This window comes from Cricetulus griseus, chromosome 5 (genome assembly GCF_003668045.3).
Source record: "Cricetulus griseus strain 17A/GY chromosome 5, alternate assembly CriGri-PICRH-1.0, whole genome shotgun sequence".
NCBI classification, from domain to species: domain Eukaryota; kingdom Metazoa; phylum Chordata; class Mammalia; order Rodentia; family Cricetidae; genus Cricetulus; species Cricetulus griseus.
In genome coordinates, this window is record NC_048598.1 from 139,507,207 (window position 1) to 139,525,328 (window position 18,122).

The following is an 18,122-nucleotide window of genomic DNA, read 5'->3' on the forward strand; positions in this document are numbered from 1 at the left end:
GACAATCACAGTGTGCACAACAGGGTAAATTTATAGACCTTTGTCCCTCCACAAGCTTTACTTATTTTATATACTGATTTTATATCAGGGGGCTTTGTGTCAAAACTGAATTGCTGTGGTGTACACATGTATTTAAAGATATGCAAATTTTAGGCAGAAGGAAATGAATAGTCTGCTTTCATCCCCTAAGGATATACCAAATCTTCATTACTAATTAGTAAACAGTTTGCACATAAATATGCTTAAAATGCATACAAAAATAATTTTCTCTCCAGTAGAAAACTGGTACATATTTGCACAAGTATGTTGATATGTAAGAGGATTAGGATATGCATATTTCTATGAATATAAATATTTCTTATGTGTGCATTTATGTATAAATATATAAATACACTTATATTTAATCTATTTTGTACTTCATAGTAGACTAAAAATATATAAAATTATAATTTTGAAAGACCAAAAAAAGGGGGATTAAAAAAGCTTTTAAATTTTTTTGTGATGTATTGATAGTATTATATTGGGAACAGTCATTTTATCTATTAATATAGGAATAAAGAACAGTGATAAAGATAGAGCTTATATATCTAGATTTCAAAAGAAAAAAAATAATGACTTACAGTGTCTCCTAAAATGTGAAATAGGATCAGTTTGAATGATGTTCCTTGTAGAAAATAAAACATTAAATCAAGTACCTATGAGGACAACATATTCTGCAGTTTAGCTCTGCTTCTGTTAGTTTATTTTCCCATGTGTTTGCTATGAATTTATTGATAGACAGAAAATTGTTACTTTTCCTATCATGAATTTAAGATCATTTTTCCTCCAGGAGGCTGCTCACTGGTGCCATTTTCAATTTGTAATCTAGATGTAGGATTAATGCACCACTTGAAATACAGCAGATTTTCATCTTTTCAAGTTTATCTCTGGTATAACAAAATCTAAAATCCGCTTGTCAGCATACAGGTATCATAAGCAAAATATACCTCATTCATTTCAATATTCCACAACAGATCAAAGATGTATTAGTCATACGTCAGTGATTAGAATGCTATATAGTTACATTTATGATTGAAATATTTTCATTTAAATTATGAATTAGAGAGAATAGCTGAAAAAATTGGTATTTTCTTATTGGAGATGCCATTCTGTAAATATGTCTCTCTTATTGGTTGATGAATAAAACACTGTTGGTCGTTAGAGAAGCAGGATAGGCAGGACTAGGAGAGGAGGCAGTTTCTGGGAAATGTAGTAAGTAGTTGCCATGTGATCCTGGGAGGAAAGGACACATGAGTCTGGTGTTCACGGTAACATAAGACCTTGTAGAAATACAAATATTAGTAGTTATTGGTTAATAGCTAAGACAGAGCTAGACAATAAGAAGCCCTAGACATTGGCCAATATTATTGTAACTATTAGAGTCTCTCTGTGTTATTTGGGGTTAATGCAGCACTGGGATTAGGCTGGCGGGAAGAGATATCATAACAATCTCCAATATTTGGAAATAATGATGGCTTAAAATAAACAGGATGATATAACTGTGATGTGAAGTTAAGCAGTGTTAAGACAGGTTTTATGTATCAACTTCACATAAGCTAGAGTCATCAGAGAGGAAGGAGCCTCAGTTTAGGAAATACCTCTATGAGATCCAGCTTTAGGGCATTTTCCAATTAGTGATCAATATGGGAGGGCCCAGCTCAATGTTGGTGGCTTCATCCCTGGGTTGGTGGTTCTGGGTTCTATAAGAAAGCAGGCTAAGTAAGCCAGGGGGAGCAAGAGAGTAAGCAGCATCCATCTATGCCCTCTGCATCAGATCCTGCCTCCAGGATCATGACAACATGATTGAGTTCCTGTCCTGTTCATTATCCTTCAGTAATGAACAGCAATGTGGAAATATAAGCTGAGTAAACCCTCTCTTTTCCAACTTGATTTTGTTCACTGTGTTTCATTGCAGCAACAGAAACCCTAACTTGGACAAAGAGAAAATATGATAGACTGAGTAGGCTGATGAATGTACAGCCTTACAATATTGAAACACTTGAAGCAGAAAAAACACCTGCCAACTAAATCTGTCTTGGTTATGTTTCATTTATATACCACTTTAAAATGTAATGGACTGACATTATTAATGAAGAAATATAGTTCTGTAGAGGTAAATTTCCTGTTGATACATCTACAAACATAGAAAAGTCTCTATCTCTCTTGCTTTTGAAGGACTCCCTGCTGATAAACAATGGACTGGAGTTGATATACATGGTGGAAAGGAAGTATAGTTTTGGACATCTTCACAATATTCACTCTGGTGATGATGAAAACAAATCTTTAACTACTAATGTGTTTTTATAGAAAAATACAATCTAAAATTATTTCCATTTGTTTATTAAGACTTGCATTTTATGTGTTATTACATGGGATAGGTAGGGTGTTAGTTGGGGGGCAGGGGAGGAGGGGAGGGAAAGGGATCTGTGATTGACATGTCAAACAATCTTCTTTCTAATAAAAATAAAATAAGGCAATCAGGAAATATTGGGCAACAGTGTCTGACACATGCTTAATAAACAGGATATATAGGAGGTTCTCCTTACTCTTAGCATGTTCATGATACTTGAGAGTAGGAACATATTTACCTGACATCATCACATTTGCTTCATATGACAAACCTGTAGGATGAGGGCAGGGTTGCAGTAAGTAGCTAACACTGAAAATACTCAAGGAAGGAGGAAAACCAAGCTAGGTCAGGAGAACATGGTTTTACTTTAACACACATTCATTCAACATCAAGGACATCACTATGAAAGAGAAATGTTAGCTTGGTATTGATGATTCTGTGATAATTACTGTACTGTGCAGTTTAGCATCCAGCTTCAACCACTTGATCTTAATAAAAGCAACTGTTTGCCTTGTACAGCTTGACTATGAGGCAAAGAATAAGCATTGGTCCTATTTGGAAAGGTTCAGGAATAATATCAATAAAATCACTGGTAAATAATTATCTCCTTGGGAATGTGCAGGAAATATTTGGCAATGTCACATCCATGGAGGTGAAATTACATGAATTTGCTGAAATTTTATTGCTTTTTGGCTGTAAAAACTATAATTTCACATGATTCAATAAAATATACCATTGATGAAATTAAAAAAAATAAAGTTCCTGCTGATAAATTTCTTTAATGAGGTGTAAATATGGTGAAGACAACAAATTGATTTGTGGGTTTCTAACATTGCATTATAAAGAACAATGTGATTTCTTTATCTCACATTTTGGAGGTTTTATCCATGTTATTTTTCTGTTTTTTTTTTTTTTTTTGCCTTTGGGATTTCATGGTGAGTCCATTTTTTCAGTAACATGCAATACAGAATGACTAACATATAAATTTATCTTTCAATTTTGTCCAAAGTTTGGACCCATAAGGAAGAAAGAGTGTATAGATAAAGAACAAAGAAAATACCCCCCAATTTATCCATATTGACCATTAAATTCATCATTTTATTTAGAAAGATGAAGAGAAGGAAAGAGAGATACAGGGTGGAAATGAAGGATGATTGTCATAATTATTTAGTTCATTGAATCATAATCTATTCTTTATTTTTATTTGTCTGTTTGCTTGATTATTTACATCATATTTTGCTTTATTTTACCCATTCATTTATTAATTAAGGTTATATGTATGTCTATATGTTTTATTCATATTATTAATCATGACTTATTCCTGTGTATGGTTTTATTAGGTAATGATGAATACAAATTTCAAAATTATAAAATTGTTGTTTTTGGTGGCTCATGAGTTTAAGCCCAGTCCTTGGGTGTTTGGATCTCTGTGAGTTTAAAGCCAGCCTGTGTGAGGGTTGTTACATAGAAAAACCCTGTCTTTAAAAATTTTTTAAAACAATTATAAAATTAATCCCCCTATTAATATGGGATGTTTCTCTGTTCCCTTTTTCTTTAGAGAATTTGCTTTGGAAATCCAACCAACTTAATTCTATATATCCTTAAAGTCCATACATTTTTAAGTAAGTAGCAGTTATAATGAGTATAATAATAAGCTTAGATGCAAATAATTAACATAAGAATGATGGGTCATGTAGAAGTATATGCTATTATAACTACTCAGAGATAAATGCTGGGAGATTGCAAGTTGGAGACCAGCTTGGGCTACAAAACAAGACTGGTCTGGCAAAAATAGTATTCAAACAGAAGAGAAAATCTATTGTCTGAAGAAAGTTCATACAGCCATCTACAACTAAAATGACACCTTAGACCCTAATTCTGTGCCTTAGCAACTTCCCAGTGCAGTTTAGTAAGAAGAAAATATTCACTATAAAGTGTATAGAATGATATTTTACTTTTTCCACAGTATGTAAGGGGTTGAGATTATATTTGCCTTTCATTCCTTTCTGTAAAATTGAGTGTAGAAACTATTCCTCCATACAACTTTATACTAACAATATTTATTTAATAGTTTGTAAGTTAATTTACAGCCAAACTTGGCATCAAGATTAATTTTGATTAATTTTGTCCTATTATCCTTCCTACAATGAAATTGATTCTACACCAGATTTATATGTATATCTTTTCACTTTTATGATTTCACAGAAAATAACCTTGTGCTGTATAGCAGTAATGGACAATAAAATCCAAACTGCTAATGCAGAGAAGCTGATGTGGCTATGTTTTGAAGAAACCTAATCATGAAATATGATTCCAAATTCAATGTCTGACAACTGATATTTGAAAGATAAAAAAAAAAACAAAAAACAATTCATAGTCACCCCCAACACTTTCATAGCTGATAAGGTTGTGGCTCTATGAAGATTTCTATCTGCCAATTTTTGGAGCTGCTTCTACATTATCTTTCAGCCTACAAGGTTGAATCAAGGTTGTGATATTGGCAAAAGTCACTCCGTGGTTCTGTTTACTCATTTGCTGTGTTTCAACTTCAGGGAAATATACTGGAGGTGATGACTCTAGTTCTTAAAGGGATGGAAAAAAAGAGTCTGAGACTATTGGTAGTTGACATTTGTTCCTGAGAGCTACCAGCCTGTTCCTTCAGAGATTAAGACAATTCTCAATAGAAGAATCTAAAATGGCTGAAAGACACATAAGAAAGTGTTCAACATCCTTAGCCATCAGGGAAATGCAAATCAAAACAACTCTGAGATACCACCTCACACCTGTCAGAATGGCTAAAATAAAAAAACACCAATGATAGTTTATGCTGGATAGGATGTGGAGAAACGGGAACACTCCTCCACTGCTGGTGGGAGTGCCAACTTGTACAGCCACTTTGGAAATCTGTATGGCAACGCCTCAAAAAAATGGGAATCAGTCTACCACAAGATCCAGCAATTCCACTCTTAGGCATACACCCAAAAGAAGCACATTCATGTAACAAGGACATATGTTCAATGCAGCATTATTTGTAATAGCCAGAACCTGGAAACAATCTACATGCTCCTCAACTGAAGAATGGAGAGAGAAAATGTGGTACATGTATACAATGGAGTACTAAGCAGAAAAAAAGCAATGGAATCTTGAAATTCACAGCAAATGGATGGAACTAGAAGAAACCATTCTGAGTGAAGTAACCCAGTCACAAAAAGACAAACATGGTATGTACTCACTCATATGTGGATTTTAGACATAGAGTAAAGGATTACCAGCCTAGAATCCACACTGCCAGAGAAGCTAGTAAACAAGGAGGACCCTAAGTGAGACATACATGGTCCCCCTGGAGCAAATTTGGAGCACTAGGGGTAATTCGGGAAATTACCAATAAAGAGCCAGGTATAAATACAAGGGATTTTAATAGGGAAAAAGCCTTACTTAATGAGTGACCTAGCCTGCTGACGCAGCATTCTGTACAGCAAGCCGAAAACAAAACCGAAATAGAAACCTGCCATCAGAATATCTCTCACTCTATATCACCCTGACCATGCCCTCAGAGGCATGGTCAGGCACACCTTTTGACAGCCCCTAAGCAGGCATGGGCAAAACATCCCCTACAATTCTCCTTTTAGTCTAAAAGAGGATTAAAACTTAACAGTGTAAAGTATCCAAAATTAACAATCATAAAGGTGAAATATAAGAAGATACAACAATCTGCTTATGTCACATCCTAATCATGTCTATTTTAACTAAACCCTAAAGTCATCTGAAAGAGGAGTCCAAGCCTGAACACCTCCTTCCAATCCCAACCATAAACAATAGGAAACTATCCCTAATAGGTATATACACAATCCTAAGTGACAACAATGGGGGAAAGGGGACATAGCATCCTCCAATTTACTTCCTCCTGAAATGGGATGACAATAGCCTTGTGGTATCCTGTAGGAAGTAAATGTTAGTGTAGTAAAAGTCTTGAATGTATTCTATCTAGTCCATGTTAGATGGGATTCGATTGATTGAAGATCTCAGTTAAAATCCTCAACTTGATTGAAGTCAGTACCCGAAGCTCTGGCCAGATTGTCATTTGAAATGGACCAAGTTGGATCCAGGAGGTGTGGCCCATTTTCTTTTCAGGGTGTCCAGGGATTGCTGTCAGGCAGGTCTTCATTAGCTGTGTGGGACTCAAAACATAAATGTTAGCAGAGGAATGTTTGCTTTTGTAACTATGTATTCTAGAAAAGGCAACATGGCAGCATAACAATTATGAGAGGGTGTACATCTTGAAAGAAAGAGCCATGAAAAGAAAAATACAGTCCCCAAATTCTTATTCTGTATTACATCAGTTGGCTTCTTGATACAATACAGAAACTCTAAAGTTTAGTTAAACAACATGCTGGGATTTTAGAGGAGGAAAGCCAAATCCAACTCTAAATCCAGCATTGATTTACTTGAATAGAGACTAGAAAAATAAAGAGAAATGGAGTTCTCTGAGAGACAGCTGTAAAGTTTATCGCATGGAACGTTCCTTTTATTTGATGGTTATAGCTACCTTTTCTTCTTAAGTATCTACCCATGAAGTGTTCTTGGACTTCTGGAGATGAATTTTCTTGTGAAGATAAAAGCAAAACACTTCCCTTTCCTTTGGGAAGTTTCTATTCATTTTATGAAATATATCTTATTAGAATACCTGTCATTTGTCCTCATCAAGAGGTTTTTTTCCTTTTCAACTAGAAACTTGATAAACTTTGATGGTATCCAAAGTTTTTCTTCTCCTGTGGAAACTAATGCAAAAGGCCAATTGTAGGGCACACCTGAAGCCAGCCCCTAAGTAGGCATGGCTACAGCATCCCCTACAGAGGGGAGAGGTAACTAGGAGAATGAGAAGGGGAGGAGTGAGGAAGACATGGTGGGGCAGGGAAGTTGAGTTGAGGGAAGAACAGAACAGAGCAAGATAAGAGATAAGATATTGGAGTTAGATATTATAGGTTTATGGGAAATATCTGGAGAACTACAAAGATGACACCAACTAACAATCTAGAGCAACAGAGGAAAGGCTACATTAAATGCCCTCTCCTGATAATGAGATTGATGACTAATTCATATCAAATCATATAGCCTTCATCCAACAGCTGGAGGAAATAGAAGCCTTGACACCCACAATTAAATACTGAAATGAACTGGAATCCAGTTGCAGAGAAGGAGAACTGATGAGCAAATAGTTTCACACCAGGCCCGTGAAACCCACAGAAACAGGTTCTGACCTGAACAAGGGAGTTCTCTTGTTCCCCAGACTGATATCTGGGATACCAGCATGGGACTGATCCAGACCCGCTGAATGTGGGTGTCAGTGAGGATACCTTGGAAATCTATGGGACCTCTTGAGGTAGATCAGTACTTATCGCTAGCATAGGAATGGACTTTGGGAGCCCATCCCACATGGAGGGATTCTCCCTGAGCCTAGACACAAGGGGCTTGGCTTAGGCACTATCCCAAAGAATAAGACAGACTTTGTAGACCCCCTATGGAAGGCCCCTCCCTCCCTTGGGCACTGAAAGGATAGGCAGGGTGTTATTTGGGGGGGAGCAGGAGAGGAGGCGAGGAAAGGGACCTGGGATTGACATGTAAAATAATTTTCTTTCTAATTAAAATAAAAAATAAAACAGTTACCAGAGTACCCTGTTAAAGGTACTTCTTCAGACTGGTTTCAGTTTTCTTTCTCTAACCTGCCTCATAAGAGTAGATACGGAAAAACTTCCTTGTCTGGCAGGCAATGTTTTGTTACCAGTCTTTCATGGGCTCTGTACTTCTTTACTGTAACCTGGATGGTAACTGTAAAGTCAAAAAGATTCTGAGCAAGCCATGGCTTTAAGATGATAGACTGCTTTAGTAGGGTATTTTGGTGAAGGCAGCAAATATAAAATAAAGAGATATTCTGGCCATTTTGGAAAAAAAAGGGAAAATATGGAAAAACAAGCATTAGCAGTAGAATTACAATTCTAAGATCAGAGTAGATTTTTCATTTAACAAATGGTAAAGTAGTGACAATTAATCCAGATCCAATGGACTATTGATTAATATATAATGGACTTCATACATTGTTGCCCTCTTCTGTGAATGCTGGATCACTATTTGGCTAGGGCATGAGGCTAAAGAATTCGAATTAGATTATTTCTGGGAACATGTCATCTTGACCTGAGTTTCTTCTTACCATTATCTCTTGGCCTATTCATTCCCTTTGGCAAATCTTTCAGTCACTCACCTGAACTAGCTTATTTGAAATAGAATGCTATTTCTCCCTCCTGCATACCTCCCACCACACTGTATACTTTTCTGATCACAATAGGTTCTGTAGAGATAAACCAAGATACAATCCAAATAAATATATCAATACCAAATATCAAATTCAGTTCACAATTTACAATGGTAAATTTCTGAGCAATGTATGTATATATTTCAAATGTCATAGCAAAGAAATAAAGGAGTAGGACAGTTTGTTTACTATTGCTATTTGAAACTGGGAATTTACTCTGCTACTTGGAGTTGTCTGTTAGTGTTTATCAATTTGTTTCATTTTATGTTGTGAAAATCCTGTCATTAGACAATTACTTCTATGTTTGCTATAACTCACATGGATAACTGGAAATATGTATCACTGATCATTGGTTCTCCATGTTTCTATTTTAAAATAATATTTATTCAATTTACATACTAACCACAGTCCCCATTTCTCCCTCTCCCTTTCTACTTCCCCTCCCATCCTACACCCTGTCCATTCCTCAGAAAGGCAAAGGCCTCTTTTTTAGAATCCAAAGTACCCATGCTTGATCAGGCAAGCTCTTGAATTTAGTTAGAGTCATCTGCCAGTGTATTCAGTCTTTAAGAAACAATCATTAACATTAAAATCTAACATTTCCTCAAGTAAGGAATCAGTTTATTCCATGTTACATTCTCAAGGAAAGGGCCAGAATCTGGGGCAGTTGTACAGTTGTCCCTAGTGTACTACTCTGGTGTGTGTGTGTGTGTGTGTGTGTGTGTGTGTGTGTGTGTGTGTGGTGTAGTGGTTGACTTATGAAGGTGAAGCATGACAGGAGTGAGAGACAACACATAAAATCTGATGATGACTCCAATTTCTGTTCCAGATGTACTCTTTTTATAGGAGCAATTAGCATTGGCCCTGGCACCTATCATGTAGCTATCAAACTGCCAGAAGGTTCTGCTCTCTTCCAACACATAGAATGCACCAACAGCAGTTTGATTTCAACTTGTAATGAAGGCTCTAAACCTCCATTGTTTCCTTCCCCTTCCCAGTTTTGTCATAATTGAATTTGTTTTATTTTAGTCTCTCAATATCCTAAAAGATGTTGTTCCCTGTACCATGTTGGTGTCTATATATTGATAGGTCATGGAGAGGCAAGCATCATTTTGATACCTCCTAACATTTATCAGTAAATGAGATTGCCTAAACAAGACAGAGCTGTCAAATAGCATGAATTTCAATAACGGATGTTGTTGTTTCTGGCCTTGGCAATAGTAAGATTTACCATTTATAATAAAAGGAAAAGTGTCTTCTCACTGTGCCATTAACACTATGAAGATAGAAGAAGCTTTGCTTTGTTCTTTTTTAAGACACAAAGGTCATGCATAACAATATATTCTATTTTAAAGTTAGTAGGGTGTGAATTTCAGGGGCAGATATCACTCTAGCTTTAAAATGGTGTCTAAGCTTTATGGCAGCAGTTCTCAACCCATGGGTTATGACCCTCTGGGGGTAGAATAATTCTTTCATGCTGGTCACATAACAGATTATCTTACATAACAATAAGCAATTACAAATATAAAGTAGAAACAAACATAATTGTATAGTTGGAGGTCAGCACAACATAAGGAACTGTACTAATGGGTTGCAGCATTAGGAAGGCTGAGAACCACTGATCTACAAATCATACCTCTTTCATATATGACACGTTAGCATTGATGATACCAGAACTTCTGTAGCATACTATCAGTGCCTGGGCTTCTAGCCTCCAGAAGCACAAGGCCCAAGGGAAATACACAAAGACAGCGTGTACTAGGCTTTTCTATCAGGGAGTCAGGGAAAAAGACACTTACACTCTCTTGAAGGTTTCCTTCAGACTCTTTATCCTTCTTTTGTATTCTCTATTCTTCATTTTCATGTGATTTTCTTGTCTTATTCTTAATGTTTTTCTTCTAACTCTCACATTCTTGATGTTTTCCTTCTAAACCACTTTAACTCTTTCGAAATCTATCTCTATTCTTTACCTGGTAGCTTATATAGTCTAGCAAAATCTTTCAGGCAATGTAGAAGTGACAATGTGATTCCATTCTGTTTTTTTTAAGTGAATGATTATAATGAATATAAAACAAACAGTAAAATGCAGCATATTCTCCATATTCCATAGTTGATTAATTATTTTATGTACTACCGGTGAAAAACAAATTATCTTAAGAACCAAAGTACATTCATAATAAAACAACTTGTTATAGCTTAACTGTGTAGAGAAACAAGATATTCTTCTCTGTCAGGTCTTTTAATGGGAGGCTACACTTTGCAGTTACAAAGAAAGGGCCAATTACTTTATTGCTTATCTTGAAATGTAAATCTTATAAAGGAATCTTAAATCAAAACCCCCAACTTTTACATATGAAAAAGAATCAGTCAGCTATGCTCTAAATCTTTAAGGGGCATACCCACTCATGAATAGTTTCTGATATGAGGAGATTGAGAGCAGGAAAAGGTACAAGGAATTAATCATCATCTTTGATTTTCAACCAACTCTAGCAGGAAATGTACTTGAGCTGGCAACAACTGGGCTGCTTTGTATTTTTGACCTCAGCCATGTGTCCTTGTGAATTTTGGATTGTTTTCTGTGGTTTTTCATCTCAAAGCCATTATCAATATATCTGATCTAACCTGAAGTCATTTTAAGGCTTTGTTTCAGCTAATGATGCACACCAAACCCTGTGAACACATCTCCCAATACTAAGATTAGAATTTAAACTAGCTGGGCTACTGGGACTCAATTGTTTTTCTTAATCATTAACCTAGGCCACAGTCTACATGGATCCTCAATAGAAATTCATGTGTTCTAGCTGTGTGACAATTCCTTGTTTTATGTTTTATCATCAAAACACTGTTTAAACTAACATTATTATTTTCAGTTAGACAGTACAGATGAGGAAGGAATCATCTTCATAATAATCCACAGGTAAAAATGCCCATTAGAATGGGATGTTTCCATGAGGCAAGCATACTATAATGCAGGCAGTGGGAATCTCCCAACCCTCATTCACACCATGTCAGATACCAGAGAAAAATAGCAGCAGCAAACATGTAAAGGCACAGGAGACACAAAAAGACATTTCTGGGTCTATGGTCTCTGGGTCTTGCCTGTCTGAGATTCACCCATCAGGGATTGGCCTCCTTGTGGGCTGACACCTGGAACTCCAATTGCCACCCTTGCTCCTCTGACATGATCACTAGCAGCATACTAAGATATTCACAGTGTCTGAAGTAAACTCTCAGAAATAGCTTTGAAACTGTCACTTAGAGGTTGTAGATAATTCCTCCTGTTTTAGGAGAGATATAAAACTACTGTCCTATAAGAAAATTTCCATAATGAACTGCATAATGTGTGTGCATTGTTTGATCCCAAGAAGTATGATGAATATAGGGACAGAGCTCATATATAAAGTAAAAATGTTACAGCAGAGACTGGTTTGTACTGTACTGAAAGCTTAGATGTGTTGTGTATACTGGTAGATCATTATCATATAACACCTACTGATGTGGCACTAACATCACACCTGTATCTGCATGAATATTGATTTTAGCTGGTTAAAATAAGAAGGTAATGTTAGCTGCATTATAGATGCTTCTATGTGCTAATTTGTTACAAGTAAAAGGTTGACAACTACATTGGCATTTTTCACATGAGAATACAGAACTGAATTTATAGTAAAAGAGAAGCAACAGTCTGATGGGCAGAAATTTTCCCTGTTGCTGTGCTATGTACTGCATACTGGTTGACCATAGTTTCCTACAATATATTAGTGACCTTTAGAAGACTCTACAGTCCATTTGCCAAGATAATGGAAACAGGTGTGGCTAGATCTCACATATAATCATCCACTTAGAAGTCACTTTTATTCCTCTTCATAAGGCATTGGTATTTCATGGTCCAGCACTCTCAGGCTCAGCTGTTTTGAGCTAAGTCTTATCTTTTCCTTTACTACAAATTTTATAGAGTGAAGCCATAACATCTGATATTTTGGGAATAAGGCCAGTGTGATAATTAGATTTAGTTCAGTCATGGGGGTTTGATTATTCTGTGTCTACTAAAAATATCTAAGGTATTTAATCAAACATGTTAAAAAGAAAACAAAGCATACTTCCAAACTGGATAGCATGAAAGAATATGGCAGGATCCCTTTATCTCCTAGATCCAATATTCAAAACTTTTGAAAAAAACATGTTTCTCTCTTTCATAAAAAGATCATACAATAATGGAAATCATTGGAACTTCAAAGGTCTGAAAAAGTTTCTCTGTTGGGACGCAGTCAAATAATATGCTGCAAATTTGAAAGATGCCTAAATAATCAGCCAATCTAGATGTCAAAATCTGTGAACTAAACTAAATTAATTTTGATGAAGAAAGATCCCAAAGCTCCTGGAAGATGATCATCATTCCCAATTTACATGTAATTAAAGAGGACCATTGGCACTCTTCTAAGCCAAAGGCAGATTCAACCCAAGAGTTCAAGGTGCTGAGAAATAGCTTCACACTTTTATTTTGACAGTTTAAAAAACTCAAAAGAGAGTTAAAATTTCATAGGAACACACAAACTTATAAGCCCAGACAGGAATATTCAAGAAGAAAGCACCCAGGGCTCATTCATTCTGTGAAAAACAAAGCCATCCACCTGTGGGAGAATTTACTCTGTGGATTGTGAAGAGCTGGTTGAATTTCAGTTTTAACAATGAACTCTGGACCAATTATTTTCACTGTTGGATGTCATAATGGGAAATATAAAATAAAAAATTCTAAAATATCAATTTAGGTGAATAATTTGAGATCCCCTAATATCAAAATGTGCAACACTGTGTGACAAGATATTTGGTATGCAGGTATAATGGCACTGCGTATGATCAAATGAAGTGTCCACTGTCAGTTCAGAATTGTTAGGCATGAGATACCCCACAGCTCTCATAAATTCATAAGTATAACTCTAATATATTTGTGGTGAAAAATAGGATTCCTTTTTTTTGTTTTTGTTTTTTGTTTGTTTTTGGGACAGCATTACTCTGTGTAGCTCTGGCTGTCCTGGAACTCACTCTGTAGACCAGGCTTGCCTCGAACTCATAGAGATTGCCCTGCCTCTGCCTCCTATGTGCTGGGATTAAAAGTTTTGCACCACCACCACCCAGCTAGACTCACTTTTTAATTTGATAAAACTAAAGAATGCTAATAAATACATTTCAGAACTGATAATGAAGCTTTATATTTTATGATATATAATGCATAATTGTTCTCTCATTAGTATCTGCATGTATTTTATGTATGTTTGAAACACATTAATGATATAAAAGGGTAATACACTATTAATGGAAGAACACAAATACTAATTCTTGTATTTGACTACAGACAAAATCAATACAAGATTCACTTCCATGATAGACGAATGAAATTATTAAAATAAATATGGAATAAAAGTCAATATATTGTAATACTCATTTCTATAATGAACAGAGGGAGATGTGTTCTTCCTATGTGTTAGTAGCATACATATATATGAAAGTTGTTGGGTCCTATTAAATATTATGGAAATCAAAACTAAAATATATTCCCAACTTAAAAAAGAAAGAATTAAATGATCAAAACAGAAAAAAATTCCCTAGTGAGTAGCCAATATTTAACACATGTGGAGAAATTAGAGGATTCTTATTTGGTTGATAAGCTTTTAATTGATACAAGCAATTAAAAACTCCAGGTATACTTTAAATATGGGCTTACATAGTACAGATGATAAGCAACTTCATATTAAAAGGTATGCTTGAAAGCAAAATACTGCCATTATAATGGCATAGTAATAAAAAATCTGGAAACTTTCAAAATACATCTCTTTGTATAAATGAATAAGTTTATTTCCTTAATTTTACAAAATATAATTATGTACATTTATCAAAACAACAAAAATTTATGTTATATATTTTGTCAGTAATTACTAAAAATTACTTTCCGATTTATCTAAAAAGCTGTGGGTTATAATTAATATCAATTGTTCAATAAGTTAATAAAATAAAGTAGATACAAAAGAATTCTCTTGTTTAAATAATTGCAACATGGTATTACTCGAGCCTTAAAAATTAGATTCTATCATGAATGGCATCAAAAAGGAAAGTAGAGATGTCAAATGAAATAAGCGTGACACACAAAGATAAGTACTGAAAAATGTTCTTCAATGTGAACTCTAAATATTAGACTTGGTGTGTGAGAGTAAAATTACTTATAGATGCTAGGTGGTAGTGGCAGAGGTAGGAGGAAGGTGGATTATTGTGGCCTAAGTTATAGTTAGATTGAATTAAATAGATATTTTGTGATGTTCTATAACATGATTAGTAAGATAAGATTAATATATTCTTTGTTTTTAAAAATGATTTTCTTAATTTTTCACCATAAAAAAATGAAATGTACTCAAGTCGTGGGAAGAATAGAGGACAACAAGAAAAGTGATACCATATTAGAGGGAGCCATTATAGGTTTAAAGAGAAATCTGGCAATATAAGGAAATGCTCAGAGATCTACAAGGATGACCCCAACTAAGTATATAAGCAATTGTGGCTACCTTAAATGTCCTTTCCTGATAATGAGATGGATGACAACCTTATATGCCATCCTAGAGCCTTCATCCTGTTGCTGATGGAAGCAGAAGCACAGATTCACAGCTAAGAAATCAGCTGAACTCCTGGAATCCAGTTGCAGAGAGGGAGGAGTTATGAGCAAAGGGGTCAAGACCAGGCTGGAGAAACCAACAGAAATAGCTGAACTGAAGAAGGGGGAAGTTCATGGATCTAAGACTGATAGTTAGGAAACCAGCATAAGACTGGCCCAGACCCCCTGAATGTGGGTGTCAGTTGGTTGTCCTGGGCAATCGCTGGGGCTTCTGGTAGTGGATCAATATTTATCCCTAGTGTGTGGTTATACTTTGAGAGCCCACTCCCCAGAGAGAGATAGTCTTCTAGCCTAGAAACATTGGGAGGGCCTAGGCCCTGCTGCAAATGACTTGACAGCCTTTGAAGATCCCCCATGGGAGGCCTCACCTCACCCTACCTGGGGAGCAAAAAGGGGATGGGATAGGGGATCTTTGGGGAGAGGCAGGGGAGGAGAGGAGGGAAAGGGAACTGGGATTGGCATGTAAAGCAAGATTTTTTCTAATTTAAATGAAAAAGAGCAGGAAAAAAGAAACATAAAATTTAAAAAATGAAATGTGCTTGAAAATGTAGATGCCTCTATCCCAACTGAGTCATTATGCAAAGAATACATATGTTAAAACATTAGTGAGGGGCGCCCCGAATCTGCTAGCACCCCACTCTTCCATTCCGCTGCTGACCGACCCAGGAACTAGGTGAGTGAGTCTCTGCCTGCTCTGGACTCCAGGCCAAAACACCATACACCCAGACCACCCCCACCCCCCCACCCCCACCTGCGCCTTTGGGCTTGAGCCAGAAACGTCCAGGCAGGGAGTAGCACCTTGCACCGGAATCTGCTAGCACCCCACTCTTCCATTCTGCCGACTGACTGAGGAACTAGGAACTAGTGAGGAGACTACCAGGAGTGTCAAGACCATCCAGAGTTGTGGACATTGAATTCCTGGCCCCCACACACCACTGGTCACAAGAGGAGTTAGAGAGACCCCCACCTGCACCCACTAAAAGAAGATATGGGGAGAAGACAGAATAAGATTTCACTCAACAACAGAAAGACCAATATGACACCACCAGAATCTAGGGACTCCACTCCAGCAAGATCTGAAAAGCCCAACACAGAGCATGAAGATGAGATGGACCTCAAAAATTATCTCAGCAAGTTGATAGAGACCTTTAAAGAGGAAACAAGAAAATCCCTTAAAGAAATAGAAGAAAAAGCAAACAAAAAAATTATATGAAATTGAGGAAAAGACAAACCAAAAAATTCAAGAAATAAATAAATCTCTTAAAGAATCTAAAGAAAGCCAAGAAAAAACATCCAAGCAAGTGAAGGAAGCTCTTGAAACAGCTCACAGCATGAAAGCTGAAATAGACACAATAAAGAAAACACAGAATGAGACCATGCCAGAAATGGAAAAGCTGGATAAGCGATCAGGAACTAAAGATGTAAGTATATCCAACAGAATTCAAGTGATGGAAGAGAGAATCTCAGCTACTGAAGACTCGCTAGAGGAAATACATTCATCAACCAAAGAAATCCTCAAGTACAACAAATCCCTAACACAAAATATCCAGGAAACATGGGACACTGTAAAAAGGCCAAACCTAAGAATAATAGGTGTAGAAGAAGGTGAAGAAACACTGCTCAAAGGTACAGAAAACATATTCAACAAAATCATAGAAGAAAACTTCCCCAACCTACAGAAAGATATGCCTATGAAAGTACAAGAAGCTTACAGGACACCAAACAGACTGGACACAAAAAGAAGTCCCCCTGACACATAATAATCAAAACACCAAATCTACAGAATAAAGAGAAAATATTAAGAGCTGCAAAGGAAAAAGGCCAAGTAACATATAAAGGCAAACCAATCAGAATCACACCCGACTTCTCAATGGAAACTCTGAAAGCCAGAAGGTCTTGGATAGATACCATACAAGCACTAAGGGAGCATGGATGTCAACCCAGACTACTGTACCCAGCAAAACTTTCAATCACTATAGATGGAGAAAACAAGATATTCCATGACAAAAACAGATTTAAACAATACATATCCACAAATCCAGCACTACAGAAGGCTCTGGAAGGAAAACTCCAACCCAACGAACATAACTACACTCACAAAAACACTGGCAATAGATAATCTAATTTTACCAAACACAAAAAGAAACAGGAGGGCAAAATCCACATGCAATGACACCACCAACAATAAATCCAAAACAAAGAAGAACCAATGAACAATGGACATTAATATCCCTAAATGTCAATGGTCTTAACTTACCCATAAAAAGATATAGGCTAACAGAATGGATACAAAGACAGAATCCATCCTTCTGCTGTTTACAAGAAACACAGCTCAACTTCAAAGACAGGCAATACCTCAGAGTAAAAGGATGGAAAAAAATTTCCAATCAAATGGGCTCAAGAAACAAGCTGGGGTAGCAATCTTAATATCTAACAAATTAGACTTTAAACTGAAAGCAATCAAAAGAGATGAAGAAGGGCATTTCATACTCATCACAGGAAAAATCCATCAAGATGAAGTCTCAATCCTGAACATTTATGCCCCTAATATGAAAGCACCCACATTTGTAAAAGAAACATTACTAAAGCTCAAACCACGCATAAAATCACACACTCTTATAGTAGGAGACTTCAACAACCCCTTACAACATTGGACAGAACCACTAGACAGAAACTTAACAAAGAAATAAAGGATCTGACAGAAGTTATGACACAACTGGGTTTAACAGATATCTATAGAACATTCCATCCAAACACAAAAGAAT